A 25,972-nucleotide genomic window follows, 5' to 3' on the forward strand; every position below is an offset into this window, starting at 1 on the left:
CCGCCCTCGGCTGGGAGGGGGTGGCCAAACCCTCCGCCTCCGCCACCGCCCGGTACCCGAGACCTCCGTTCCCCCTGCCTGGGCGGGCGACGGGGTCCTGCCGGGGCGGGCTGACCGCCAGGCTGGCGGTGAGGCGCAAGCGCCAGCGAAAGTGGGCCTCAAGAGGCAGCCCGCCGTCCCCGTCCCGTCTACGGCCATACCACCCTGAACGCGCCCGATCTCGTCTGATCTCGGAAGCTAAGCAGGGTCGGGCCTGGTTAGTACTTGGATGGGAGACCGCCTGGGAATACCGGGTGTTGTAGGCATTTTGCCTCCCACTCCGCCTTCTCCTTTAACTCGCCCGCGGGCGGTGGCCGCCGGCTCCGCCCGCGCCGGGCCCCCGCTGCAGGCCCCGCCTCCTCAGGCCCCTCCCACCACGGCGCGCGCGCCGGAGGGTGCGCTCCCCGCCGGCCCGGCCCGCCTGGCGGCCAGAAGGCGGCCCTGGAAGGCAGCCGCACCCCAGACGCCCCCGGGGTGCCTGGCCCGGACCCAGGCTCCGCCGCGGGCCCGGTTGCCGTCCCTTCGGCCAGCGAGCCCCTCGACCTGCACCTGGCCGCCCCCACCGGCGCCCCGCCCCGGGGCCGCCACCTGTGTGCCGGTGGGTGTGTCCCTCCACAGCTCCCTCCGGCAAAAGCCCCGCCCCCCGCCGTGTCGCCGCCGCGGCCGGGTGCGGGAGCGGGATCGAGGGCAGGGGCCGCTTCCCCGGGCCTGCCGGCCGCCAGGGGCGGGCTCCTGAGCTCGGCGGGTGGTGTGCGGGCAAGGGTGGCCTCGCCGGGGCTGAGGGGCCGTGGCGACACGATGGTGGCTCCCAGTGGCTTCGGGCCAGCTGCTGTCTGGCAGGAGGGCCGGCCCGGGCTGCGGCTGGGCGGCGCCTAGCGCCGCGTGGGCGGGCAGGGGCGATGCCCAAGGGACCGCGGGCCCCGGGCACTGAAGCCTCCGGGGCCACGTCCCTGTGAGCGACGGGCGGGATCTTGGCGGGGCGCCAAGCGCCGAAGGATTCGCTGGGTCACGCCCGCCCTCGGCTGGGAGGGGGTGGCCAAACCCTCCGCCTCCGCCACCGCCCGGTACCCGAGACCTCCGTTCCCCCTGCCTGGGCGGGCGACGGGGTCCTGCCGGGGCGGGCTGACCGCCAGGCTGGCGGTGAGGCGCAAGCGCCAGCGAAAGTGGGCCTCAAGAGGCAGCCCGCCGTCCCCGCCCCCGTCTACGGCCATACTACCCTGAACGCGCCCGATCTCGTCTGATCTCGGAAGCTAAGCAGGGTCGGGCCTGGTTAGTACTTGGATGGGAGACCGCCTGGGAATACCGGGTGCTGTAGGCTTTTTGCCTCCCGCTCCGCCTTCTCCTTTAACTCGCCCGCGGGCGGTGGCCGCCGGCTCCGCCCGCGCCGGGGCCCCGCTGCAGGCCCCGCCTCCTCAGGCCCCTCCCACCACGGCGCGCGCGCCGGAGGGGGCGCTCCCCGCCGGCCCGGCCCGCCAGGCGGCCAGAAGGCGGCCCTGGAAGGCAGCCGCACCCCAGACGCCCCCGGGGTGCCTGGCCCGGACCCAGGCTCCGCCGCGGGCCCGATTGCCGTGCCTTCCGCCAGCGAGCCCCTCGACCTGCACCTGGCCGCCCCCACCGGCGCCCCGCCCCGGTGCCTCCACCTGTGTGCCGGTGGGTGTGTCCCTCCACAGCTCCCCCCGGCAAAAGCCTCGCCCCCCGCCGTGTCGCCGCCGCGGCCGGGTGCGGGAGCGGGATCGAGGGCAGGGGCCGCTTCCCCGGGCCTGCCGGCCGCCAGGGGCGGGCTCCTGAGCCCGGCAGGTGGTGTGCGGGCAAGGGTGGCCTCGCCGGGGCTGAGGGGCCGTGGCGACACGATGGTGGCTCCCAGTGGCTTCGGGCCAGCTGCTGTCGGGCAGGAAGGCCGGCCCGGGTTGCGGCTGGGCGGCGCCTAGCGCCACGTGGGCGGGCAGGGGCGATGCCCAAGGGACCGCGGGCCCCGGGCACTGAAGCCTCCGGGGCCACGTCCCTGTGAGCGACGGGCGGGATCTTGGCGGGGCGCCAAGCGCCGAAGGGTTCGCTGGGTCACGCCCGCCCTCGGCTGGGAGGGGGTGGGCAAACCCTCCGCCTCCGCCACCGCCCGGTACCCGAGACCTCCGTTCCCCCTGCCTGGGCGGGCGACGGGTTCCTGCCGGGGCGGGCTGACCGCCAGGCTGGCGGTGAGGCGCAAGCGCCAGCGAAAGTGGGCCTCAAGAGGCAGCCCGCCGTCCCCGCCCCCGTCTACGGCCATACTACCCTGAACGCGCCCGATCTCGTCTGATCTCGGAAGCTAAGCAGGGTCGGGCCTGGTTAGTACTTGGATGGGAGACCGCCTGGGAATACCTGGTGCTGTAGGCTTTTTGCCTCCCGCTCCGCTTTCTCCTTTAACTCGCCCGCGGGCGGTGGCCGCCGGCTCCGCCCGCGCCGGGGCCCCGCTGCAGGCCCCGCCTCCTCAGGCCCCTCCCACCACGGCGCGCGCGCCGGAGGGGGCGCTCCCCGCCGGCCCGGCCCGCCAGGCGGCCAGAAGGCGGCCCTGGAAGGCAGCCGCACCCCAGACGACCCCGGGGTGCCTGGCCCGGACCCAGGCTCCGCCGCGGGCCTGGTTGCCGTCCCTTCGGCCAGCGAGCCCCTCGACCTGCACCTGGCCGCCCCCACCGGCGCCCCGCCCCGGGGCCGCCACCTGTGTGCCGGTGGGTGTGTCCCTCCACAGCTCCCTCCGGCAAAAGCCCCGCCCCCCGCCGTGTCGCCGCCGCTGCCGGGTGCGGGAGCGGGATCGAGGGCAGGGGCCGCTTCCCCGGGCCTGCCGGACGCCAGGGGCGGGCTCTTGAGCTCGGCGGGTGGTGTGCGGGCAAGGGTGGCCTCGCCGGAGCTGAGGGGCCGTGGCGACACGATGGTGGCTCCCAGTGGCTTCGGGCCAGCTGCTGTCGGGCAGGAGGGCCGGCCCGGGCTGCGGCTGGGCGGCGCCTAGCGCCGCGTGGGCGGGCAGGGGCGATGCCCAAGGGACCGCGGGCCCCGGGCCCTGAAGCCTCCGGGGCCACGTCCCTGTGAGCGACGGGCCGGATCTTGGGCGGGGCGCCAAGCGCCGAAGGGTTCGCTGGGTCACGCCCGCCCTCGGCTGGGAGGGGGTGGCCAAACCCTCCGCCTCCGCCACCGCCCGGTACCCGAGACCTCCGTTCCCCCTGCCTGGGCGGGCGACGTGGTCCTGCCGGGGCGGGCTGACCGCCAGGCTGGCGGTGAGGCGCAAGCGCCAGCGAAAGTGGGCCTCAAGAGGCAGCCCGCCGTCCCCGCCCCCGTCTACGGCCATACCACCCTGAACGCGCCCGATCTCGTCTGATCTCGGAAGCTAAGCAGGGTCGGGCCTGGTTAGTACTTGGATGGGAGACCGCCTGGGAATACCGGGTGCTGTAGGCTTTTTGCCTCCCGCTCCGCCTTCTCCTTTACTCGCCCGCGGGCGGTGGCCGCCGGCTCCGCCCGCGCCGGGGCCCCGCTGCAGGCCCCTCCTCCTCAGGCCCCTCCCACCACGGCGCACGCGCCGGAGGGGGCGCTCCCCGCCGGCCCGGCCCGCCAGGCGGCCAGAAGGCGGCCCTGGAAGGCAGCCGCACCCCAGACGCCCCCAGGGTGCCTGGCCCGGACCCAGGCTCCGCCGCGGGCCCGGTTGCCGTCCCTTCGGCCAGCGAGCCCCTCGACCTGCACCTGGCCGCCCCCTCCGGGGCCCCGCCCCGGGGCCGCCACCTGTGTGCCGGTGGGTGTGTCCCTCCACAGCTCCCTCCGGCAAAAGCCCCGCCCCCCGCCGTGTCGCCGCCGCGGCCGGGTGCGGGAGCGGGATCGAGGGCAGGGGCCTCTTCCCCGGGCCTGCCGGCCGCCAGGGGCGGGCTCCTGAGCTCGGCGGGTGGTGTGCGGGCAAGGGTGGCCTCGCCGGGGCTGAGGGGCCGTGGCGACACGATGGTGGCTCCCAGTGGTTTCGGGCCAGCTGCTGTCGGGCAGGAGGGCCGCCCCGGGCTGCGGCTGGGCGGCGCCTAGCGCCGCGTGGGCGGGCAGGGGCGATGCCCAAGGGACCGCGGGCCCCGGGCCCTGAAGCCTCCGGGGCCACGTCCCTGTGAGCGACGGGCCGGATCTTGGGCGGGGCGCCAAGCGCCGAAGGGTTCGCTGGGTCACGCCCGCCCTCGGCTGGGAGGGGGTGGCCAAACCCTCCGCCTCCGCCACCGCCCGGTACCCGAGACCTCCGTTCCCCCTGCCTGGGCGGGCGACGGGGTCCTGCCGGGGCGGGCTGACCGCCAGGCTGGCTGTGAGGCGCAAGCGCCAGCGAAAGTGGGCCTCAAGAGGCAGCCCGCCGTCCCCGTCCCGTCTACGGCCATACCACCCTGAACGCGCCCGATCTCGTCTGATCTCGGAAGCTAAGCAGGGTCGGGCCTGGTTAGTACTTGGATGGGAGACCGCCTGGGAATACCGGGTGCTGTAGGCTTTTTGCCTCCCGCTCCGCCTTCTCCTTTAACTCGCCCTCGGGCGGTGGCCGCCGGCTCCGCCCGCGCCGGGGCCCCGCTGCAGGCCCCGCCTCCTCAGTCCCCTCCCACCACGGCGCGCGCGCCGGAGGGGGCGCTCCCCGCCGGCCCGGCCCGCCAGGGGGCCAGAAGGCGGCCCTGGAAGGCAGCCGCACCCCAGACGCCCCCGGGGTGCCTGGCCCGGACCCAGGCTCCGCCGCGGGCCCGGTTGCCGTGCCTTCGGCCAGCGAGCCCGTCGACCTGCACCTGGCCGCCCCCACCGGCGCCCCGCCCCGGGGCCGCCACCTGTGTGCCGGTGGGTGTGTCCCTCCACAGCTCCCTCTGGCAAAAGCCCAGCCCCCGCCGTGTCGCCGCCGCGGCCGTGTGCGGGAGCGGGATCGAGGGCAGGGGCCGCTTCCCCGGGCCTGCCGGCCGCCAGGGGCGGGCTCCTGAGCTCGGCGGGTGGTGTGCGGGCAAGGGTGGCCTCGCCGGGGCTGTGGGGCCGTGGCGACACGATGGTGGCTCCCAGTGGCTTCGGGCCAGCTGCTGTCGGGCAGGAGGGCCGGCCCGGGATGCGGCCGGGCGGCGCCTAGCGCCGCGTGGTCGGGCAGGGGCGATGCCCAAGGGACCGCGGACCCCGGGCCCTGAAGCCTCCGGGGCCACGTCCCTGTGAGCGACGGGCCGGAACTTGGGCGGGGCGCCAAGCGCCGAAGGGTTCGCTGGGTCACGCCCGCCCTCGGCTGGGAGGGGGTGGCCAAACCCTCCGCCTCCGCCACCGCCCGGTACCCGAGACCTCCGTTCCCCCTGCCTGGGCGGGCGACGGGGTCCTGCCGGGGCGGGCTGACCGCCAGGCTGGCGGTGAGGCGCAAGCGCCAGCGAAAGTGGGCCTCAAGAGGCAGCCCGCCGTCCCCGTCCCGTCTACGGCCATACCACCCTGAACGCGCCCGATCTCGTCTGATCTCGGAAGCTAAGCAGGGTCGGGCCTGGTTAGTACTTGGATGGGAGACCGCCTGGGAATACCGGGTGTTGTAGGCATTTTGCCTCCCGCTCCGCCTTCTCCTTTAACTCGCCCGCGGGCGGTGGCCGCCGGCTCCGCCCGCGCCGGGCCCCCGCTGCAGGCCCCGCCTCCTCAGGCCCCTCCCACCACGGCGCGCGCGCCGGAGGGTGCGCTCCCCGCCGGCCCGGCCCGCCTGGCGGCCAGAAGGCGGCCCTGGAAGGCAGCCGCACCCCAGACGCCCCCGGGGTGCCTGGCCCGGACCCAGGCTCCGCCGCGGGCCCGGTTGCCGTCCCTTCGGCCAGCGAGCCCCTCGACCTGCACCTGGCCGCCCCCACCGGCGCCCCGCCCCGGGGCCGCCACCTGTGTGCCGGTGGGTGTGTCCCTCCACAGCTCCCTCCGGCAAAAGCCCCGCCCCCCGCCGTGTCGCCGCCGCGGCCGGGTGCGGGAGCGGGATCGAGGGCAGGGGCCGCTTCCCCGGGCCTGCCGGCCGCCAGGGGCGGGCTCCTGAGCTCGGCGGGTGGTGTGCGGGCAAGGGTGGCCTCGCCGGGGCTGAGGGGCCGTGGCGACACGATGGTGGCTCCCAGTGGCTTCGGGCCAGCTGCTGTCTGGCAGGAGGGCCGGCCCGGGCTGCGGCTGGGCGGCGCCTAGCGCCGCGTGGGCGGGCAGGGGCGATGCCCAAGGGACCGCGGGCCCCGGGCACTGAAGCCTCCGGGGCCACGTCCCTGTGAGCGACGGGCGGGATCTTGGCGGGGCGCCAAGCGCCGAAGGATTCGCTGGGTCACGCCCGCCCTCGGCTGGGAGGGGGTGGCCAAACCCTCCGCCTCCGCCACCGCCCGGTACCCGAGACCTCCGTTCCCCCTGCCTGGGCGGGCGACGGGGTCCTGCCGGGGCGGGCTGACCGCCAGGCTGGCGGTGAGGCGCAAGCGCCAGCGAAAGTGGGCCTCAAGAGGCAGCCCGCCGTCCCCGCCCCCGTCTACGGCCATACTACCCTGAACGCGCCCGATCTCGTCTGATCTCGGAAGCTAAGCAGGGTCGGGCCTGGTTAGTACTTGGATGGGAGACCGCCTGGGAATACCGGGTGCTGTAGGCTTTTTGCCTCCCGCTCCGCCTTCTCCTTTAACTCGCCCGCGGGCGGTGGCCGCCGGCTCCGCCCGCGCCGGGGCCCCGCTGCAGGCCCCGCCTCCTCAGGCCCCTCCCACCACGGCGCGCGCGCCGGAGGGGGCGCTCCCCGCCGGCCCGGCCCGCCAGGCGGCCAGAAGGCGGCCCTGGAAGGCAGCCGCACCCCAGACGCCCCCGGGGTGCCTGGCCCGGACCCAGGCTCCGCCGCGGGCCCGATTGCCGTGCCTTCCGCCAGCGAGCCCCTCGACCTGCACCTGGCCGCCCCCACCGGCGCCCCGCCCCGGTGCCTCCACCTGTGTGCCGGTGGGTGTGTCCCTCCACAGCTCCCCCCGGCAAAAGCCTCGCCCCCCGCCGTGTCGCCGCCGCGGCCGGGTGCGGGAGCGGGATCGAGGGCAGGGGCCGCTTCCCCGGGCCTGCCGGCCGCCAGGGGCGGGCTCCTGAGCCCGGCAGGTGGTGTGCGGGCAAGGGTGGCCTCGCCGGGGCTGAGGGGCCGTGGCGACACGATGGTGGCTCCCAGTGGCTTCGGGCCAGCTGCTGTCGGGCAGGAAGGCCGGCCCGGGTTGCGGCTGGGCGGCGCCTAGCGCCACGTGGGCGGGCAGGGGCGATGCCCAAGGGACCGCGGGCCCCGGGCACTGAAGCCTCCGGGGCCACGTCCCTGTGAGCGACGGGCGGGATCTTGGCGGGGCGCCAAGCGCCGAAGGGTTCGCTGGGTCACGCCCGCCCTCGGCTGGGAGGGGGTGGGCAAACCCTCCGCCTCCGCCACCGCCCGGTACCCGAGACCTCCGTTCCCCCTGCCTGGGCGGGCGACGGGTTCCTGCCGGGGCGGGCTGACCGCCAGGCTGGCGGTGAGGCGCAAGCGCCAGCGAAAGTGGGCCTCAAGAGGCAGCCCGCCGTCCCCGCCCCCGTCTACGGCCATACTACCCTGAACGCGCCCGATCTCGTCTGATCTCGGAAGCTAAGCAGGGTCGGGCCTGGTTAGTACTTGGATGGGAGACCGCCTGGGAATACCTGGTGCTGTAGGCTTTTTGCCTCCCGCTCCGCTTTCTCCTTTAACTCGCCCGCGGGCGGTGGCCGCCGGCTCCGCCCGCGCCGGGGCCCCGCTGCAGGCCCCGCCTCCTCAGGCCCCTCCCACCACGGCGCGCGCGCCGGAGGGGGCGCTCCCCGCCGGCCCGGCCCGCCAGGCGGCCAGAAGGCGGCCCTGGAAGGCAGCCGCACCCCAGACGACCCCGGGGTGCCTGGCCCGGACCCAGGCTCCGCCGCGGGCCTGGTTGCCGTCCCTTCGGCCAGCGAGCCCCTCGACCTGCACCTGGCCGCCCCCACCGGCGCCCCGCCCCGGGGCCGCCACCTGTGTGCCGGTGGGTGTGTCCCTCCACAGCTCCCTCCGGCAAAAGCCCCGCCCCCCGCCGTGTCGCCGCCGCTGCCGGGTGCGGGAGCGGGATCGAGGGCAGGGGCCGCTTCCCCGGGCCTGCCGGACGCCAGGGGCGGGCTCTTGAGCTCGGCGGGTGGTGTGCGGGCAAGGGTGGCCTCGCCGGAGCTGAGGGGCCGTGGCGACACGATGGTGGCTCCCAGTGGCTTCGGGCCAGCTGCTGTCGGGCAGGAGGGCCGGCCCGGGCTGCGGCTGGGCGGCGCCTAGCGCCGCGTGGGCGGGCAGGGGCGATGCCCAAGGGACCGCGGGCCCCGGGCCCTGAAGCCTCCGGGGCCACGTCCCTGTGAGCGACGGGCCGGATCTTGGGCGGGGCGCCAAGCGCCGAAGGGTTCGCTGGGTCACGCCCGCCCTCGGCTGGGAGGGGGTGGCCAAACCCTCCGCCTCCGCCACCGCCCGGTACCCGAGACCTCCGTTCCCCCTGCCTGGGCGGGCGAAGGGGTCCTGCCGGGGCGGGCTGACCGCCAGGCTGGCGGTGAGGCGCAAGCGCCAGCGAAAGTGGGCCTCAAGAGGCAGCCCGCCGTCCCCGCCCCCGTCTACGGCCATACCACCCTGGACGCGCCCGATCTCGTCTGATCTCGGAAGCTAAGCAGGGTCGGGCCTGGTTAGTACTTGGATGGGAGACCGCCTGGGAATACCGGGTGCTGTAGGCTTTTTGCCTCCCGCTCCGCCTTCTCCTTTAACTCGCCCGCGGGCGGTGGCCGCCGGCTCCGCCCGCGCCGGGGCCCCGCTGCAGGCCCCGCCTCCTCAGGCCCCTCCCACCACGGCGCGCGCGCCGGAGGGGGCGCTCCCCGCCGGCCCGGCCCGCCAGGCGGCCAGAAGGCGGCCCTGGAAGGCAGCCGCACCCCAGACGACCCCGGGGTGCCTGGCCCGGACCCAGGCTCCGCCGCGGGCCCGGTTGCCGTCCCTTCGGCCAGCGAGCCCCTCGACCTGCACCTGGCCGCCCCCACCGGCGCCCCGCCCCGGGGCCGCCACCTGTGTGCCGGTGGGTGTGTCCCTCCACAGCTCCCTCCGGCAAAAGCCCCGCCCCCCGCCGTGTCGCCGCCGCGGCCGGGTGCGGGAGCGGGATCGAGGGCAGGGGCCGCTTCCCCGGGCCTGCCGGCCGCCAGGGGCGGGCTCCTGAGCTCGGCGGGTGGTGTGCGGGCAAGGGTGGCCTCGCCGGGGCTGAGGGGCCGTGGCGACACGATGGTGGCTCCCAGTGGCTTCAGGCCAGCTGCTGTCGGGCAGGAGGGCCGGCCCGGGCTGCGGCTGGGCGGCGCCTAGTGCCGCGTGGGCGGGCAGGGGCGATGCCCAAGGCATCGCGGGCCCCGGGCCCTGAAGCCTCCGGGGCCACGTCCCTGTGAGCGACGGGCCGGATCTTGGGCGGGGCGCCAAGCGCCGAAGGGTTCGCTGGGTCACGCCCGCCCTCGGCTGGGAGGGGGTGGCCAAACCCTCCGCCTCCGCCACCGCCCGGTACCCGAGACCTCCGTTCCCCCTGCCTGGGCGGGCGACGGGGTCCTGCCGGGGCGGGCTGACCGCCAGGCTGGCGGTGAGGCGCAAGCGCCAGCGAAAGTGGGCCTCAAGAGGCAGCCCGCCGTCCCCGCCCCCGTCTACGGCCATACCACCCTGGACGCGCCCGATCTCGTCTGATCTCGGAAGCTAAGCAGGGTCGGGCCTGGTTAGTACTTGGATGGGAGACCGCCTGGGAATACCGGGTGCTGTAGGCTTTTTGCCTCCCGCTCCGCCTTCTCCTTTAACTCGCCCGCGGGCGGTGGCCGCCGGCTCCGCCCGCGCCGTTGCCCCGCTGCAGGCCCCGCCTCCTCAGGCCCCTCCCACCACGGCGCGCGCGCCGGAGGGGGCGCTCCCCGCCGGCCCGGCCCGCCAGGCGACCAGAAGGCGGCCCTGGAAGGCAGCCGCACCCCAGACGCCCCCGGGGTGCCTGGCCCGGACCCAGGCTCCGCCGCGGGCCCGGTTAGCGTCCCTTCGGCCACCGAGCCCCTCGACCTGCACCTGGCCGCCCCCACCGGCGCCCCGCCCCGCGGCCGCCACCTGTGTGCCGGTGGGTGTGTCCCTCCACAGCTCCCTCCGGCAAAAGCCCCGCCCCCAGCCGTGTCACCGCCGCGGCCGGGTGCGGGAGCGGGATCGAGGGCAGGGGCCGCTTCCCCGGGCCTGCCGGCCGCCAGGGGCGGGCTCCTGAGCTCGGCGGGTGGTGTGCGGGCAAGGGTGGCCTCGCCGGGGCTGAGGGGCCGTGGCGACACGATGGTGGCTCCCAGTGGCTTCGGGCCAGCTGCTGTCGGGCAGGAGGGCCGGCCCGGGCTGCGGCTGGGCGGCGCCTAGCGCCGCGTGGGCGGGCAGGGGCGATGCCCAAGGGACCGCGGGCCCCGGGCCCTGAAGCCTCCGGGGCCACGTCCCTGTGAGCGACGGGCCGGATCTTGGGCGGGGCGCCAAGCGCCGAAGGGTTCGCTGGGTCACGCCCGCCCTCGGCTGGGAGGGGGTGGCCAAACCCTCCGCCTCCGCCACCGCCCGGTACCGGAGACCTCCGTTCCCCCTGCCTGGGCGGGCGACGGGGTCCTGCCGGGGCGGGCTGACCGCCAGGCTGGCGGTGAGGCGCAAGCGCCAGCGAAAGTGGGCCTCAAGAGGCAGCCCGCCGTCCCCGCCCCCGTCTACGGCCATACCACCCTGGACGCGCCCGATCTCGTCTGATCTCGGAAGCTAAGCAGGGTCGGGCCTGGTTAGTACTTGGATGGGAGACCGCCTGGGAATACCGGGTGCTGTAGGCTTTTTGCCTCCCGCTCCGCCTTCTCCTTTAACTCGCCCGCGGGCGGTGGCCGCCGGCTCCGCCCGCGCCGGGGCCCCGCTGCAGGCCCCGCCTCCTCAGGCCCCTCCCACCACGGCGCGCGCGCCGGAGGGGGCGCTCCCCGCCGGCCCGGCCCGCCAGGCGGCCAGAAGGCGGCCCTGGAAGTCAGCCGCACCCCAGACGACCCCGGGGTGCCTGGCCCGGACCCAGGCTCCGCCGTGGGCCCGGTTGCCGTCCCTTCGGCCAGCGAGCCCCTCGACCTGCACCTGGCCGCCCCCACCGGCGCCCCGCCCCGGGGCCGCCACCTGTGTGCCGGTGGGTGTGTCCCTCCACAGCTCCCTCCGGCAAAAGCCCCGCCCCCCGCCGTGTCGCCGCCGCGGCCGGGTGCGGGAGCGGGATCGAGGGCAGGGGCCGCTTTCCCGGGCCTGCCGGCCGCCAGGGGCGGGCTCCTGAGCTCGGCGGGTGGTGTGCGGGCAAGGGTGGCCTCGCCGGAGCTGAGGGGCCGTGGCGACACGATGGTGGCTCCCAGTGGCTTCGGGCCAGCTGCTGTCGGGCAGGAGGGCCGGCCCGGGCTGCGGCTGGGCGGCGCCTAGCGCCGCGTGGGCGGGCAGGGGCGATGCCCAAGGGACCGCGGGCCCCGGGCCCTGAAGCCTCCGGGGCCACGTCCCTGTGAGCGACGGGCCGGATCTTGGGCGGGGCGCCAAGCGCCGAAGGGTTCGCTGGGTCACGCCCGCCCTCGGCTGGGAGGGGGTGGCCAAACCCTCCGCCTCCGCCAACGCCCGGTACCCGAGACCTCCGTTCCCCCTGCCTGGGCGGGCGAAGGGGTCCTGCCGGGGCGGGCTGACCGCCAGGCTGGCGGTGAGGCGCAAGCGCCAGCGAAAGTGGGCCTCAAGAGGCAGCCCGCCGTCCCCGCCCCCGTGTACGGCCATACCACCCTGAACGCGCCCGATCTCGTCTGATCTCGGAAGCTAAGCAGGGTCGGGCCTGGTTAGTACTTGGATGGGAGACCGCCTGGGAATACCGGGTGTTGTAGGCTTTTTGCCTCCCGCTCCGCCTTCTCCTTTAACTCGCCCGCGGGCGGTGGCCGCCGGCTCCGCCCGCGCCGGGGCCCCGCTGCAGGCCCCGCCTCCTCAGGCCCCTCCCACCACGGCGCGCGCGCCGGAGGGGGCGCTCCCCGCCGGCCCGGCCCGCCAGGCGGCCAGAAGGCGGCCCTGGAAGGCAGCCGCACCCCAGACGACCCCGGGGTGCCTGGCCCGGACCCAGGCTCCGCCGCGGGCCCGGTTGCCGTCCCTTCGGCCAGCGAGCCCCTCGACCTGCACCTGGCCGCCCCCACCGGCGCCCCGCCCCGGGGCCGCCACCTGTGTGCCGGTGGGTGTGTCCCTCCACAGCTCCCTCCGGCAAAAGCCCCGCCCCCCGCCGTGTCGCCGCCGCGGCCGGGTGCGGGAGCGGGATCGAGGGCAGGGGCCGCTTCCCCGGGCCTGCCGGCCGCCAGGGGCGGGCTCCTGAGCTCGGCGGGTGGTGTGCGGGCAAGGGTGGCCTCGCCGGGGCTGAGGGGCCGTGGCGACACGATGGTGGCTCCCAGTGGCTTCGGGCCAGCTGCTGTCGGGCAGGAGGGCCGGCCCGGGCTGCGGCTGGGCGGCGCCTAGCGCCGCGTGGGCGGGCAGGGGCGATGCCCAAGGCACCGCGGGCCCCGGGCCCTGAAGCCTCCGGGGCCACGTCCCTGTGAGCGACGGGCCGGATCTTGGGCGGGGCGCCAAGCGCCGAAGGGTTCGCTGGGTCACGCCCGCCCTCGGCTGGGAGGGGGTGGCCAAACCCTCCGCCTCCGCCACCGCCCGGTACCCGAGACCTCCGTTCCCCCTGCCTGGGCGGGCGACGGGGTCCTGCCGGGGCGGGCTGACCGCCAGGCTGGCGGTGAGGCGCAAGCGCCAGCGAAAGTGGGCCTCACGAGGCAGCCCGCCGTCCCCGCCCCCGTCTACGGCCATACCACCCTGAACGCGCCCGATCTCGTCTGATCTCGGAAGCTAAGCAGGGTCGGGCCTGGTTAGTACTTGGATGGGAGACCGCCTGGGAATACCGGGTGCTGTAGGCTTTTTGCCTCCCGCTCCGCCTTCTCCTTTAACTCGCCCGCGGGTGGTGGCCGCCGGCTCCGCCCGCGCCGGGGCCCCGCTGCAGGCCCCGCCTCCTCAGGCCCCTCCCACCACGGCGCGCGCGCCGGAGGGGGCGCTCCCCGCCGGCCCGGCCCGCCAGGCGACCAGAAGGCGGCCCTGGAAGGCAGCCGCACCCCAGACGCCCCCGGGGTGCCTGGCCCGGACCCAGGCTCCGCCGCGGGCCCGGTTGCCGTCCCTTCGGCCAGCGAGCCCCTCGACCTGCACCTGGCCGCCCCCACCGGTGCCCCGCCCCGGGGCCGCCACCTGTGTGCCGGTGGGTGTGTCCCTCCACAGCCCCCTCCGGCAAAAGCCCCGCCCCCCGCTGTGTCGCCGCCGCGGCCGGGTGCGGGAGCGGGATCGAGGGCAGGGGCCGCTTCCCCGGGCCTGCCGGCCGCCAGGGGCGGGCTCCTGAGCCCGGCGGGTGGTGTGCGGGCAAGGGTGGCCTCGCCGGGGCTGAGGGGCCGTGGCGACACGATGGTGGCTCCCAGTGGCTTCGGGCCAGCTGCTGTCGGGCAGGAGGGCCGGCCCGGGCTGCGGCTGGGCGGCGCCTAGCGCCGCGTGGGCGGGCAGGGGCGATGCCCAAGGGACCGCGGGCCCCGGGCCCTGAAGCCTCCGGGGCCACGTCCCTGTGAGCGACGGGCCGGATCTTGGGCGGGGCGCCAAGCGCCGAAGGGTTCGCTGGGTCACGCCCGCCCTCGGCTGGGAGGGGGTGGCCAAACCCTCCGCCTCCGCCACCGCCCGGTACCCGAGACCTCCGTTCCCCCTGCCTGGGCGGGCGACGGGGTCCTGCCGGGGCGGGCTGACCGCCAGGCTGGCGGTGAGGCGCAAGCGCCAGCGAAAGTGGGCCTCAAGAGGCAGCCCGCCGTCCCCGCCCCCGTCTACGGCCATACCACCCTGAACGCGCCCGATCTCGTCTGATCTCGGAAGCTAAGCAGGGTCGGGCCTGGTTAGTACTTGGATGGGAGACCGCCTGGGAATACCGGGTGCTGTAGGCTTTTTGCCTCCCGCTCCGCCTTCTCCTTTAACTCGCCCGCGGGCGGTGGCCGCCGGCTCCGCCCGCGCCGGGGCCCCGCTGCAGGCCCCGCCTCCTCAGGCCCCTCCCACCACGGCGCGCGCGCCGGAGGGGGCGCTCCCCGCCGGCCCGGCCCGCCAGGCGGCCAGAAGGCGGCCCTGGAAGGCAGCCGCACCCCAGACGACCCCGGGGTGCCTGGCCCGGACCCAGGCTCCGCCGCGGGCCCGGTTGCCGTCCCTTCGGCCAGCGAGCCCCTCGACCTGCACCTGGCCGCCCCCACCGGCGCCCCGCCCCGGGGCCGCCACCTGTGTGCCGGTGGGTGTGTCCCTCCACAGCTCCCTCCGGCAAAAGCCCCGCCCCCCGCCGTGTCGCCGCCGCGGCCGGGTGCGGGAGCGGGATCGAGGGCAGGGGCCGCTTCCCCGGGCCTGCCGGCCGCCAGGGGCGGGCTCCTGAGCTCGGCGGGTGGTGTGTGGGCAAGGGTGGCCTCGCCGGGGCTGAGGGGCCGTGGCGACACGATGGTGGCTCCCAGTGGCTTCGGGCCAGCTGCTGTCGGGCAGGAGGGCCGGCCCGGGCTGCGGCTGGGCGGCGCCTAGCGCCGCGTGGGCGGGCAGGGGCGATGCCCAAGGGACCGCGGGCCCCGGGCCCTGAAGCCTCCGGGGCCACGTCCCTGTGAGCGACGGGCCGGATCTTGGGCGGGGCGCCAAGCGCCGAAGGGTTCGCTGGGTCACGCCCGCCCTCGGCTGGGAGGGGGTGGCCAAACCCTCCGCCTCCGCCACCGCCCGGTACCCGAGACCTCCGTTCCCCCTGCCTGGGCGGGCGACGGGGTCCTGCCGGGGCGGGCTGACCGCCAGGCTGGCGATGAGGCGCAAGCGCCAGCGAAAGTGGGCCTCAAGAGGCAGCCCGCCGTCCCCGCCCCCGTCTACGGCCATACCACCCTGAACGCGCCCGATCTCGTCTGATCTCGGAAGCTAAGCAGGGTCGGGCCTGGTTAGTACTTGGATGGGAGACCGCCTGGGAATACCGGGTGCTGTAGGCTTTTTGCCTCCCGCTCCGCCTTCTCCTTTAACTCGCCCGCGGGCGGTGGCCGCCGGCTCCGCCCGCGCCGGGGCCCCGCTGCAGGCCCCGCCTCCTCAGGCCCCTCCCACCACGGCGCGCGCGCCGGAGGGGGCGCTCCCCGCCGGCCCGGCCCGCCAGGCGGCCAGAAGGCGGCCCTGGAAGGCAGCCGCACCCCAGACGACCCCGGGGTGCCTGGCCCGGACCCAGGCTCCGCCGCGGGCCCGGTTGCCGTCCCTTCGGCCAGCGAGCCCCTCGACCTGCACCTGGCCGCCCCCACCGGCGCCCCGCCCCGGGGCCGCCACCTGTGTGCCGGTGGGTGTGTCCCTCCACAGCTCCCTCCGGCAAAAGCCCCGCCCCCCGCCGTGTCGCCGCCGCGGCCGGGTGCGGGAGCGGGATCGAGGGCAGGGGCCGCTTCCCCGGGCCTGCCGGCCGCCAGGGGCGGGCTCCTGAGCTCGGCGGGTGGTGTGCGGGCAAGGGTGGCCTCGCCGGGGCTGAGGGGCCGTGGCGACACGATGGTGGCTCCCAGTGGCTTCGGGCCAGCTGCTGTCGGGCAGGAGGGCCGGCCCGGGCTGCGGCTGGGCGGCGCCTAGCGCCGCGTGGGCGGGCAGGGGCGATGCCCAAGGCACCGCGGGCCCCGGGCCCTGAAGCCTCCGGGGCCACGTCCCTGTGAGCGACGGGCCGGATCTTGGGCGGGGCGCCAAGCGCCGAAGGGTTCGCTGGGTCACGCCCGCCCTCGGCTGGGAGGGGGTGGCCAAACCCTCCGCCTCCGCCACCGCCCGGTACCCGAGACCTCCGTTCCCCCTGCCTGGGCGGGCGACGGGGTCCTGCCGGGGCGGGCTGACCGCCAGGCTGGCGGTGAGGCGCAAGCGCCAGCGAAAGTGGGCCTCAAGAGGCAGCCCGCCGTCCCCGCCCCCGTCTACGGCCATACCACCCTGGACGCGCCCGATCTCGTCTGATCTCGGAAGCTAAGCAGGGTCGGGCCTGGTTAGTACTTGGATGGGAGACCGCCTGGGAATACCGGGTGCTGTAGGCTTTTTGCCTCCCGCTCCGCCTTCTCCTTTAACTCGCCCGCGGGCGGTGGCCGCCGGCTCCGCCCGCGCCGGGGCCCCGCTGCAGGCCCCGCCTCCTCAGGCCCCTCCCACCACGGCGCGCGCGCCGGAGGGGGCGCTCCCCGCCGGCCCGGCCCGCCAGGCGACCAGAAGGCGGCCCTGGAAGGCAGCCGCACCCCAGACGCCCCCGGGGTGCCTGGCCCGGACCCAGGCTCCGCCGCGGGCCCGGTTGCCGTCCCTTCGGCCAGTGAGCCCCTCGACCTGCACCTGGCCGCCCCCACCGGCGCCCCGCCCCGGGGCCGCCACCTGTGTGCCGGTGGGTGTGTCCCTCACAGCTCCCTCCGGCAAAAGCCCCGCCCCCGCCGTGTCGCCGCCGCGGCCGGGTGCGGGAGCGGGATCGAGGGCAGGGGCCGCTTCCCCGGGCCTGCCGGCCGCCAGGGGCGGGCTCCTGAGCTCGGCGGGTGGTGTGCGGGCAAGGGTGGCCTCGCCGGGGCTGAGGGGCCGTGGCGACACGATGGTGGCTCCCAGTGGCTTCGGGCCAGCTGCTGTCGGGCAGGAGGGCCGGCCCGGGCTGCGGCTGGGCGGCGCCTAGCGCCGCGTGGGCGGGCAGGGGCGATGCCCAAGGCACCGCGGGCCCCGGGCCCTGAAGCCTCCGGGGCCACGTCCCTGTGAGCGACGGGCCGGATCTAGGGCGGGGCGCCAAGCGCCGAAGGGTTCGCTGGGTCACGCCTGCCCTCGGCTGGGAGGGGGTGGCCAAACCCTCCGCCTCCGCCACCGCCCGGTACCCGAGACCTCCGTTCCCCCTGCCTGGGCGGGCGACGGGGTCCTGCCGGGGCGGGCTGACCGCCAGGCTGGCGGTGAGGCGCAAGCGCCAGCGAAAGTGGGCCTCAAGAGGCAGCCCGCCGTCCCCGTCCCGTCTACGGCCATACCACCCTGAACGCGCCCGATCTCGTCTGATCTCGGAAGCTTAAGCAGGGTCGGGTCTGGTTAGTACTTGGATGGGAGACCGCCTGGGAATACCGGGTGCTGTAGGCATTTTGCCTCCCGCTCCGCCTTCTCCTTTAACTCGCCCGCGGGTGGTGGCCGCCGGCTCCGCCCGCGCCGGGGCCCCGCTGCAGGCCCCGCCTCCTCAGGCCCCTCCCACCACGGCGCGCGCGCCGGAGGGGGCGCTCCCCGCCGGCCCGGCCCGCCAGGCGGCCAGAAGGCGGCCCTGGAAGGCAGCCGCACCCCAGACGCCCCCGGGGTGCCTGGCCCGGACCCAGGCTCCGCCGCGGGCCCGGTTGCCGTCCCTTCGGCCAGCGAGCCCCTCGACCTGCACCTGGCCGCCCCCACCGGCGCCCCGCCCCGGGGCCGCCACCTGTGTGCCGGTGGGTGTGTCCCTCCACAGCTCCCTCCGGCAAAAGCCCCGCCCCCGCCGTGTCGCCGCCGCGGCCGGGTGCGGGAGCGGGATCGAGGGCAGGGGCCGCTTCCCCGGGCCTGCCGGCCGCCAGGGGCGGGCTCCTGAGCTCGGCGGGTGGTGTGCGGGCAAGGGTGGCCTCGCCGGGGCTGAGGGGCCGTGGCGACACGATGGTGGCTCCCAGTGGCTTCGGGCCAGCTGCTGTCGGGCAGGAGGGCCGGCCCGGGCTGCGGCCGGGCGGCGCCTAGCGCCGCGTGGGCGGTCAGGGGCGATGCCCAAGGGACCGCGGGCCCCGGCCCCTGAAGCCTACGGGGCCACGTCCCTGTGAGCGACGGGCCGGATCTTGGGCGGGGCGCCAAGCGCCGAAGGGTTCGCTGGGTCACGCCCGCCCTCGGCTGGGAGTGGGTGGCCAAATCCTCCGCCTCCGCCACCGCCCGGTACCCGAGACCTCCGTTCCCCCTGCCTGGGCGGGCGACGGGGTCCTGCCGGGGCGGGCTGACCGCCAGGCTGGCGGTGAGGCGCAAGCGCCAGCGAAAGTGGGCCTCAAGAGGCAGCCCGCCGTCCCCGTCCCGTCTACGGCCATACCACCCTGAACGCGCCCGATCTCGTCTGATCTCGGAAGCTAAGCAGGGTCGGGCCTGGTTAGTACTTGGATGGGAGACCGCCTGGGAATACGGGGTGCTGTAGGCTTTTTGCCTCCCGCTCCGCCTTCTCCTTTAACTCGCCCGCGGGCGGTGGCCGCCGGCTCCGCCCGCGCCGGGGCCCCGCTGCAGGCCCCGCCTCCTCAGGCCCCTCCCACCACGGCGCGCGCGCCGGAGGGGGCGCTCCCCGCCGGCCTGGCCCGCCAGGGGGCCAGAAGGCGGCCCTGGAAGGCAGCCGCACCCCAGACGCCCCCGGGGTGCCTGGCCCGGACCCAGGCTCCGCCGCGGGCCCGGGTGCCGTGCCTTCGGCCAGCGAGCCCGTCGACCTGCACCTGGCCGCCCCCTCCGGCGCCCCGCCCCGGGGCCGCCACCTGTGTGCCGGTGGGTGTGTCCCTCCACAGCTCCCTCCGGCAAAAGCCCCGCCCCCGCCGTGTCGCCGCCGCGGCCGGGTGCGGGAGCGGGATCGAGGGCAGGGGCCGCTTCCCCGGGCCTGCCGGCCGCCAGGGGCGGGCTCCTGAGCTCGGCGGGTGGTGTGCGGGCAAGGGTGGCCTCGCCGGGGCTGTGGGGCCGTGGCGACACGATGGTGGCTCCCAGTGGCTTCGGGCCAGCTGCTGTCGGGCAGGAGGGCCGGCCCGGGATGCGGCCGGGCGGCGCCTAGCGCCGCGTGGTCGGGCAGGGGCGATGCCCAAGGGACCGCGGGCCCCGGGCCCTGAAGCCTCCGGGGCCACGTCCCTGTGAGCGACGGGCCGGATCTTGGGCGGGGCGCCAAGCGCCGAAGGGTTCGCTGGGTCACGCCCGCCCTCGGCTGGGAGGGGGTGGCCAAACCCTCCGCCTCTGCCACCGCCCGGTACCCGGGACCTCCGTTCCCCCTGCCTGGGCGGGCGACGGGGTCCTGCCGGGGCGGGCTGACCGCCAGGCTGGCGGTGAGGCGCAAGCGCCAGCGAAAGTGGGCCTCAAGAGGCAGCCCGCCGTCCCCGTCCCGTCTACGGCCATACCACCCTGAACGCGCCCGATCTCGTCTGATCTCGGAAGCTAAGCAGGGTCGGGCCTGGTTAGTACTTGGATGGGAGACCGCCTGTGAATACCGGGTGCTGTAGGCTTTTTGCCTCCCGCTCCGCCTTCTCCTTGAACTCGCCCGCGGGCGCTGGCCGCCGGCTCCGCCCGCGCCGGGGCTCCGCTGCAGGCCCCGCCTCCTCAGGGCCCTCGCACCACGGCGCGCGCGCCAGAAGGGGCGCTCCCCGCCGGCCCGGCCCGCCAGGCGGCCAGAAGGCGGCCCTGGAAGGCAGCCGCACCCCAGACGCCCCCGGGGTGCCTGGCCCGGACCCAGGCTCCGCCGCGGGCCCGGTTGCCGTCCCTTCGGCCAGCGAGCCCCTCGACCTGCACCTGGCCGCCCCCACCGGCGCCCCGCCCCGGGGCCGCCACCTGTGTGCCGGTGGGTGTGTCCCTCCACAGCTCCCTCCGGCAAAAGCCCCGCCCCCCGCCGTGTCGCCGCCGCGGCCGGGTGCGGGAGCGGGATCCAGGGCAGGGGCCGCTTCCCCGGGCCTGCCGGCCGCCAGGGGCGGGTTCCTGAGCTCGGCGGGTGGTGTGCGGGCAAGGGTGGCCTCGCCGGGGCTGAGGGGCCGTGGCGACACGATGGTGGCTCCCAGTGGCTTCGGGCCAGCTGCTGTCGGGCAGGAGGGCCGGCCCGGGCTGCGGCCGGGCGGCGCCTAGCGCCGCGTGGGCGGGCAGGGGCGATGCCCAAGGGACCGCGGGCCCCGGGCCCTGAAGCCTCCGGGGCCACGTCCCTGTGAGCGACGGGCGGGATCTTGGCGGGGCGCCAAGCGCCGAAGTGTTCGCTGGGTCACGCCCGCCCTCGGCTGGGAGGGGGTGGCCAAACCCTCCGCCTCCGCCACCGCCCGGTACCCGAGACCTCCGTTCCCCCTGCCTGGGCGGGCGACGGGGTCCTGCCGGGGCGGGCTGACCGCCAGGCTGGCGGTGAGGCGCAAGCGCCAGCGAAAGTGGGCCTCAAGAGGCAGCCCGCCGTCCCCGCCCCCGTGTACGGCCATACCACCCTGAACGCGCCCGATCTCGTCTGATCTCGGAAGCTAAGCAGGGTCGGGCCTGGTTAGTACTTGGATGGGAGACCGCCTGGGAATACCGGGTGCTGTAGGCTTTTTGCCTCCCGCTCCGCCTTCTCCTTTAACTCGCCCGCGGGCGGTGGCCGCCGGCTCCGCCCGCGCCGGGGCCCCGCTGCAAGCCCCGCCTCCTCAGGCCCCTCCCACCACGGCGCGCGCGCCGGAGGGGGCGCTCCCCGCCGTCCCGGCCCGCCAGGCGGCCAGAAGGCGGCCCTGGAAGGCAGCCGCACCCCAGACGCCCCCGGGGTGCCTGGCCCGGACCCAGGCTCCGCCGCGGGCCCGGTTGCCGTGCCTTCGGCCAGCGAGCCCCTCGACCTGCACCTGGCCGCCCCCACCGGCGCCCCGCCCCGGGGCCGCCACCTGTGTGCCGGTGGGTGTGTCCCTCCACAGCTCCCTCCGGCAAAAGCCCCGCCCCCCGCCGTGTCGCCGCCGCGGCCGGGTGCGGGAGCGGGATCGAGGGCCGGGGCCGCTTCCCCGGGCCTGCCGGCCGCCAGGGGCGGGCTACTGAGCCCGGCGGGTGGTGTGCGGGCAAGGGTGGCCTCGCCGGGGCTGAGGGGCCGTGGCGACACGATGGTTGCTCCCAGTGGCTTCGGGCAAGCTGCTGTCGGGCAGGAGGGCCGGCCCGGGCTGCGGCTGGGCGGCTCCTAGCGCCGCGTGGGCGGGCAGGGGCGATGCCCAAGGGACCGCGTGCCCCGGGCCCTGAAGCCTCCGGGGCCATGTCCCTGTGAGCGACGGGCGGGATCTTGGGCGGGGCGCCAGGCGCCGAAGGGTTCGCTGGGTCACGCCCGCCCTCAGCTGGGAGGGGGTGGCCAAACCCTCCGCCTCCGCCACCGCCCGGTACCCGAGACCTCCGTTCCCCCTGCCTGGGCGGGCGACGGGGTCCTGCCGGGGCGGGCTGACCGCCAGGCTGGCGGTGAGGCGCAAGCGCCAGCGAAAGTGGGCCTCAAGAGGCAGCCCGCCGTCCCCGCCCCCGTCTACGGCCATACCACCCTGAACGCGCCCGATCTCGTCTGATCTCGGAAGCTTAAGCAGGGTCGGGCCTGGTTAGTACTTGGATGGGAGACCGCCTGGGAATACCGGGTGCTGTAGGCTTTTTGCCTCCCGCTCCGCCTTCTCCTTTACTCGCCCGCGAGTGGTGGCCGCCGGCTCCGCCCGCGCCGGGGCCCCGCTGCAGGCCCCTCCTCCTCAGGCCCCTCCCACCACGGCGCGAGCGCCGGAGGAGGCGCTCCCCGCCGGCCCGGCCCGCCAGGCGGCCAGAAGGCGGCCCTGGAAGGCAGCCGCACCCCAGACGCCCCCAGGGTGCCTGGCCCGGACCCAGGCTCCGCCGCGGGCCCGGTTGCCGTCCCTTCGGCCAGCGAGCTCCTCGACCTGCACCTGGCCGCCCCCACCGGCGCCCCGCCCCGGGGCCGCCACCTGTGTGCCGGTGGGTGTGTCCCTCCACAGCTCCCTCCGGCAAAAGCCCCGCCCCCCGCCGTGTCGCCGCCACGGCCGGGTGCGGGAGCGGGATCGAGGGCAGGGGCCGCTTCCCCGGGCCTGCCGGCCGCCAGGGGCGGGCTCCTGAGCTGGGCGGGTGGTGTGCGGGCAAGGGTGGCCTCGCCGGGGCTGAGGGGCCGTGGCGACACGATGGTGGCTCCCAGTGGCTTCGGGCCAGCTGCTGTCGGGCAGGAGGGACGGCCCGGGCTGCGGCTGGGCGGCGCCTAGCGCCGCGTGGGCGGGCAGGGGCGATGCCCAAGGGACCGCGGGCCCCGGGCCCTGAAGCCTCCGGGGCCACGTCCCTGTGAGCGACGGGCCGGATCTTGGGCGGGGCGCCAAGCGCCGAAGGGTTCGCTGGGTCACGCCCGCCCTCGGCTGGGAGGGGGTGGCCAAACCCTCCGCCTCCGCCACCGCCCAGTACCCGAGACCTCCGTTCCCCCTGCCTGGGCGGGCGACGGGGTCCAGCCGGGGCGGGCTGACCGCCAGGCTGGCGGTGAGGCGCAAGCGCCAGCGAAAGTGGGCCTCAAGAAGCAGCCCGCCGTCCCCGCCCCCGTCTACGGCCATACCACCCTGAACGCGCCCGATCTCGTCTGATCTCGGAAGCTTAAGCAGGGTCGGGCCTGGTTAGTACTTGGATGGGAGAACGCCTGGGAATACCGGGTGCTGTAGGCTTTTTGCCTCCCGCTCCGCCTTCTCCTTTACTCTCCCGCGGGCGGTGGCCGCCGGCTCCGCCCGCGCCGGGGCCCCGCTGCAGGCCCCTCCTCCTCAGGCCCCTCCCACCACGGCGCGAGCGCCGGAGGGGGCGCTCCCCGCCGGCCCGGGCGGCCAGGCGGCCAGAAGGCGGCCCTGGAAGGCAGCCGCACCCCAGACGCCCCCGGGGTGCCTGGCCCGGACCCAGGCTCCGCCGCGGGCCCGGTTGCCGTCCCTTCGGCCAGCGAGCCCCTCGACCTGCACCTGGCCGCCCCCACCGGCGCCCCGCCCCGGGGCCGCCACCTGTGTGCCGGTGGGTGTGTCCCTCCACAGCTCCCTCCGGCAAAAGCCCCGCCCCCTGCCGTGTCGCCGCCGCGGCCGGGTGCGGGAGCGGGATCGAGGGCAGGGGCCGCTTCCCCGGGCCTGCCGGCCGCCAGGGGCGGGCTCCTGAGCTCGGCGGGTGGTGTGCGGGCAAGGGTGGCCTCGTCGGGGCTGAGGGGCCGTGGCGACACGATGGTGGCTCCCAGTGGCTTCGGGCCAGCTGCTGTCGGGCAGGAGGGCCGGCCCGGGCTGCGGCTGGGCGGCGCCTAGCGCCGCATGGGCGGGCAGGGGCGATGCCCAAGGGACCGCGGGCCCCGGGCCCTGAAGCCTCCGGGGCCACGTCCCTGTGAGCGACGGGCCGGATCTTGGGCGGGGCGCCAAGCGCCGAAGGGTTCGCTGGGTCACGCCCGCCCTCGGCTGGGAGGGGGTGGCCAAACCCTCCGCCTCCGCCACCGCCCGGTACCCGAGACCTCCGTTCCCCCTGCCTGGGCGGGCGACGGGGTCCTGCCGGGGCGGGCTGACCGCCAGGCTGGCGGTGAGGCGCAAGCGCCAGGGAAAGTGGGCCTCAAGAGGCAGCCCGCCGTCCCCGTCCCGTCTACGGCCATACCACCCTGAACGCGCCCGATCTCGTCTGATCTCGGAAGCTAAGCAGGGTCGGGCCTGGTTAGTACTTGGATGGGAGACCGCCTGTGAATACCGGGTGCTGTAGGCTTTTTGCCTCCCGCTCCGCCTTCTCCTTGAACTCGCCCGCGGGCGCTGGCCGCCGGCTCCGCCCGCGCCGGGGCTCCGCTGCAGGCCCCGCCTCCTCAGGGCCCTCGCACCACGGCGCGCGCGCCAGAAGGGGCGCTCCCCGCCGGCCCGGCCCGCCAGGCGGCCAGAAGGCGGCCCTGGAAGGCAGCCGCACCCCAGACGCCCCCGGGGTGCCTGGCCCGGACCCAGGCTCCGCCGCGGGCCCGGTTGCCGTCCCTTCGGCCAGCGAGCCCCTCGACCTGCACCTGGCCGCCCCCACCGGCGCCCCGCCCCGGGGCCGCCACCTGTGTGCCGGTGGGTGTGTCCCTCCACAGCTCCCTCCGGCAAAAGCCCCGCCCCCCGCCGTGTCGCCGCCGCGGCCGGGTGCGGGAGCGGGATCCAGGGCAGGGGCCGCTTCCCCGGGCCTGCCGGCCGCCAGGGGCGGGTTCCTGAGCTCGGCGGGTGGTGTGCGGGCAAGGGTGGCCTCGCCGGGGCTGAGGGGCCGTGGCGACACGATGGTGGCTCCCAGTGGCTTCGGGCCAGCTGCTGTCGGGCAGGAGGGCCGGCCCGGGCTGCGGCCGGGCGGCGCCTAGCGCCGCGTGGGCGGGCAGGGGCGATGCCCAAGGGACCGCGGGCCCCGGGCCCTGAAGCCTCCGGGGCCACGTCCCTGTGAGCGACGGGCGGGATCTTGGCGGGGCGCCAAGCGCCGAAGTGTTCGCTGGGTCACGCCCGCCCTCGGCTGGGAGGGGGTGGCCAAACCCTCCGCCTCCGCCACCGCCCGGTACCCGAGACCTCCGTTCCCCCTGCCTGGGCGGGCGACGGGGTCCTGCCGGGGCGGGCTGACCGCCAGGCTGGCGGTGAGGCGCAAGCGCCAGCGAAAGTGGGCCTCAAGAGGCAGCCCGCCGTCCCCGCCCCCGTGTACGGCCATACCACCCTGAACGCGCCCGATCTCGTCTGATCTCGGAAGCTAAGCAGGGTCGGGCCTGGTTAGTACTTGGATGGGAGACCGCCTGGGAATACCGGGTGCTGTAGGCTTTTTGCCTCCCGCTCCGCCTTCTCCTTTAACTCGCCCGCGGGCGGTTGCCGTGCCTTCGGCCAGCGAGCCCCTCGACCTGCACCTGGCCGCCCCCACCGGCGCCCCGCCCCGGGGCCGCCACCTGTGTGCCGGTGGGTGTGTCCCTCCACAGCTCCCTCCGGCAAAAGCCCCGCCCCCCGCCGTGTCGCCGCCGCGGCCGGGTGCGGGAGCGGGATCGAGGGCCGGGGCCGCTTCCCCGGGCCTGCCGGCCGCCAGGGGCGGGCTACTGAGCCCGGCGGGTGGTGTGCGGGCAAGGGTGGCCTCGCCGGGGCTGAGGGGCCGTGGCGACACGATGGTTGCTCCCAGTGGCTTCGGGCAAGCTGCTGTCGGGCAGGAGGGCCGGCCCGGGCTGCGGCTGGGCGGCTCCTAGCGCCGCGTGGGCGGGCAGGGGCGATGCCCAAGGGACCGCGTGCCCCGGGCCCTGAAGCCTCCGGGGCCATGTCCCTGTGAGCGACGGGCGGGATCTTGGGCGGGGCGCCAGGCGCCGAAGGGTTCGCTGGGTCACGCCCGCCCTCAGCTGGGAGGGGGTGGCCAAACCCTCCGCCTCCGCCACCGCCCGGTACCCGAGACCTCCGTTCCCCCTGCCTGGGCGGGCGACGGGGTCCTGCCGGGGCGGGCTGACCGCCAGGCTGGCGGTGAGGCGCAAGCGCCAGCGAAAGTGGGCCTCAAGAGGCAGCCCGCCGTCCCCGCCCCCGTCTACGGCCATACCACCCTGAACGCGCCCGATCTCGTCTGATCTCGGAAGCTTAAGCAGGGTCGGGCCTGGTTAGTACTTGGATGGGAGACCGCCTGGGAATACCGGGTGCTGTAGGCTTTTTGCCTCCCGCTCCGCCTTCTCCTTTACTCGCCCGCGAGTGGTGGCCGCCGGCTCCGCCCGCGCCGGGGCCCCGCTGCAGGCCCCTCCTCCTCAGGCCCCTCCCACCACGGCGCGAGCGCCGGAGGAGGCGCTCCCCGCCGGCCCGGCCCGCCAGGCGGCCAGAAGGCGGCCCTGGAAGGCAGCCGCACCCCAGACGCCCCCAGGGTGCCTGGCCCGGACCCAGGCTCCGCCGCGGGCCCGGTTGCCGTCCCTTCGGCCAGCGAGCTCCTCGACCTGCACCTGGCCGCCCCCACCGGCGCCCCGCCCCGGGGCCGCCACCTGTGTGCCGGTGGGTGTGTCCCTCCACAGCTCCCTCCGGCAAAAGCCCCGCCCCCCGCCGTGTCGCCGCCACGGCCGGGTGCGGGAGCGGGATCGAGGGCAGGGGCCGCTTCCCCGGGCCTGCCGGCCGCCAGGGGCGGGCTCCTGAGCTGGGCGGGTGGTGTGCGGGCAAGGGTGGCCTCGCCGGGGCTGAGGGGCCGTGGCGACACGATGGTGGCTCCCAGTGGCTTCGGGCCAGCTGCTGTCGGGCAGGAGGGACGGCCCGGGCTGCGGCTGGGCGGCGCCTAGCG

The 25,972-nt window shown here is 76.9% G+C and overlaps 25 non-coding genes across 25 annotated transcripts; all 25 read left to right on the top strand.

Annotated features, from left to right (window-relative positions):
* The first annotated feature begins 186 nt into the window (after positions 1 to 186).
* LOC149745709 (5S ribosomal RNA) lies at positions 187 to 305 on the top strand. Its single transcript, XR_016389902.1, has one exon. It is a non-coding gene; the product is annotated as a 5S ribosomal RNA (ribosomal RNA).
* Positions 306 to 1,238: 933 nt separating this feature from the next.
* Positions 1,239 to 1,357, top strand: LOC149745710 (5S ribosomal RNA). The gene has a single exon (XR_016389845.1). It is a non-coding gene; the product is annotated as a 5S ribosomal RNA (ribosomal RNA).
* A 933-nt stretch (positions 1,358 to 2,290) lies between these two features.
* On the top strand, positions 2,291 to 2,409 carry LOC149745711 (5S ribosomal RNA). Its single transcript, XR_016389735.1, has one exon. It is a non-coding gene; the product is annotated as a 5S ribosomal RNA (ribosomal RNA).
* A 934-nt stretch (positions 2,410 to 3,343) lies between these two features.
* LOC149745712 (5S ribosomal RNA) lies at positions 3,344 to 3,462 on the top strand. Its single transcript, XR_016389110.1, has one exon. It is a non-coding gene; the product is annotated as a 5S ribosomal RNA (ribosomal RNA).
* Positions 3,463 to 4,394: 932 nt separating this feature from the next.
* LOC149745713 (5S ribosomal RNA) lies at positions 4,395 to 4,513 on the top strand. Its single transcript, XR_016389111.1, has one exon. It is a non-coding gene; the product is annotated as a 5S ribosomal RNA (ribosomal RNA).
* Positions 4,514 to 5,445: 932 nt separating this feature from the next.
* Positions 5,446 to 5,564, top strand: LOC149745714 (5S ribosomal RNA). The gene has a single exon (XR_016389903.1). It is a non-coding gene; the product is annotated as a 5S ribosomal RNA (ribosomal RNA).
* Positions 5,565 to 6,497: 933 nt separating this feature from the next.
* On the top strand, positions 6,498 to 6,616 carry LOC149745715 (5S ribosomal RNA). Its single transcript, XR_016389846.1, has one exon. It is a non-coding gene; the product is annotated as a 5S ribosomal RNA (ribosomal RNA).
* Positions 6,617 to 7,549: 933 nt separating this feature from the next.
* On the top strand, positions 7,550 to 7,668 carry LOC149745716 (5S ribosomal RNA). Its single transcript, XR_016389736.1, has one exon. It is a non-coding gene; the product is annotated as a 5S ribosomal RNA (ribosomal RNA).
* Positions 7,669 to 8,602: 934 nt separating this feature from the next.
* Positions 8,603 to 8,721, top strand: LOC149745717 (5S ribosomal RNA). Its single transcript, XR_016390093.1, has one exon. It is a non-coding gene; the product is annotated as a 5S ribosomal RNA (ribosomal RNA).
* A 934-nt stretch (positions 8,722 to 9,655) lies between these two features.
* LOC149745718 (5S ribosomal RNA) lies at positions 9,656 to 9,774 on the top strand. Its single transcript, XR_016390106.1, has one exon. It is a non-coding gene; the product is annotated as a 5S ribosomal RNA (ribosomal RNA).
* Positions 9,775 to 10,708: 934 nt separating this feature from the next.
* Positions 10,709 to 10,827, top strand: LOC149745719 (5S ribosomal RNA). Its single transcript, XR_016390117.1, has one exon. It is a non-coding gene; the product is annotated as a 5S ribosomal RNA (ribosomal RNA).
* Positions 10,828 to 11,761: 934 nt separating this feature from the next.
* LOC149745720 (5S ribosomal RNA) lies at positions 11,762 to 11,880 on the top strand. Its single transcript, XR_016390250.1, has one exon. It is a non-coding gene; the product is annotated as a 5S ribosomal RNA (ribosomal RNA).
* A 934-nt stretch (positions 11,881 to 12,814) lies between these two features.
* On the top strand, positions 12,815 to 12,933 carry LOC149745721 (5S ribosomal RNA). The gene has a single exon (XR_016389112.1). It is a non-coding gene; the product is annotated as a 5S ribosomal RNA (ribosomal RNA).
* Positions 12,934 to 13,867: 934 nt separating this feature from the next.
* On the top strand, positions 13,868 to 13,986 carry LOC149745722 (5S ribosomal RNA). The gene has a single exon (XR_016389114.1). It is a non-coding gene; the product is annotated as a 5S ribosomal RNA (ribosomal RNA).
* A 934-nt stretch (positions 13,987 to 14,920) lies between these two features.
* On the top strand, positions 14,921 to 15,039 carry LOC149745723 (5S ribosomal RNA). Its single transcript, XR_016389115.1, has one exon. It is a non-coding gene; the product is annotated as a 5S ribosomal RNA (ribosomal RNA).
* Positions 15,040 to 15,973: 934 nt separating this feature from the next.
* LOC149745724 (5S ribosomal RNA) lies at positions 15,974 to 16,092 on the top strand. The gene has a single exon (XR_016390128.1). It is a non-coding gene; the product is annotated as a 5S ribosomal RNA (ribosomal RNA).
* Positions 16,093 to 17,023: 931 nt separating this feature from the next.
* Positions 17,024 to 17,143, top strand: LOC149745725 (5S ribosomal RNA). The gene has a single exon (XR_016390406.1). It is a non-coding gene; the product is annotated as a 5S ribosomal RNA (ribosomal RNA).
* A 932-nt stretch (positions 17,144 to 18,075) lies between these two features.
* LOC149745726 (5S ribosomal RNA) lies at positions 18,076 to 18,194 on the top strand. Its single transcript, XR_016390119.1, has one exon. It is a non-coding gene; the product is annotated as a 5S ribosomal RNA (ribosomal RNA).
* Positions 18,195 to 19,126: 932 nt separating this feature from the next.
* LOC149745727 (5S ribosomal RNA) lies at positions 19,127 to 19,245 on the top strand. The gene has a single exon (XR_016389705.1). It is a non-coding gene; the product is annotated as a 5S ribosomal RNA (ribosomal RNA).
* A 933-nt stretch (positions 19,246 to 20,178) lies between these two features.
* On the top strand, positions 20,179 to 20,297 carry LOC149745728 (5S ribosomal RNA). Its single transcript, XR_016390091.1, has one exon. It is a non-coding gene; the product is annotated as a 5S ribosomal RNA (ribosomal RNA).
* A 934-nt stretch (positions 20,298 to 21,231) lies between these two features.
* LOC149745729 (5S ribosomal RNA) lies at positions 21,232 to 21,351 on the top strand. The gene has a single exon (XR_016390320.1). It is a non-coding gene; the product is annotated as a 5S ribosomal RNA (ribosomal RNA).
* A 933-nt stretch (positions 21,352 to 22,284) lies between these two features.
* On the top strand, positions 22,285 to 22,404 carry LOC149745730 (5S ribosomal RNA). The gene has a single exon (XR_016390428.1). It is a non-coding gene; the product is annotated as a 5S ribosomal RNA (ribosomal RNA).
* Positions 22,405 to 23,336: 932 nt separating this feature from the next.
* Positions 23,337 to 23,455, top strand: LOC149745731 (5S ribosomal RNA). The gene has a single exon (XR_016389706.1). It is a non-coding gene; the product is annotated as a 5S ribosomal RNA (ribosomal RNA).
* Positions 23,456 to 24,388: 933 nt separating this feature from the next.
* LOC149745732 (5S ribosomal RNA) lies at positions 24,389 to 24,507 on the top strand. The gene has a single exon (XR_016390092.1). It is a non-coding gene; the product is annotated as a 5S ribosomal RNA (ribosomal RNA).
* Positions 24,508 to 25,241: 734 nt separating this feature from the next.
* Positions 25,242 to 25,361, top strand: LOC149745733 (5S ribosomal RNA). Its single transcript, XR_016390321.1, has one exon. It is a non-coding gene; the product is annotated as a 5S ribosomal RNA (ribosomal RNA).
* The last annotated feature ends 611 nt before the right edge of the window (positions 25,362 to 25,972 follow it).

Source organism: Delphinapterus leucas, chromosome 19 (assembly GCF_059928025.1).
Source record: "Delphinapterus leucas isolate spDelLeu-1000000601 "Yukka" chromosome 19, BTC_Dleu_Yukka2, whole genome shotgun sequence".
NCBI classification, from domain to species: Eukaryota; Metazoa; Chordata; class Mammalia; order Artiodactyla; family Monodontidae; genus Delphinapterus; species Delphinapterus leucas.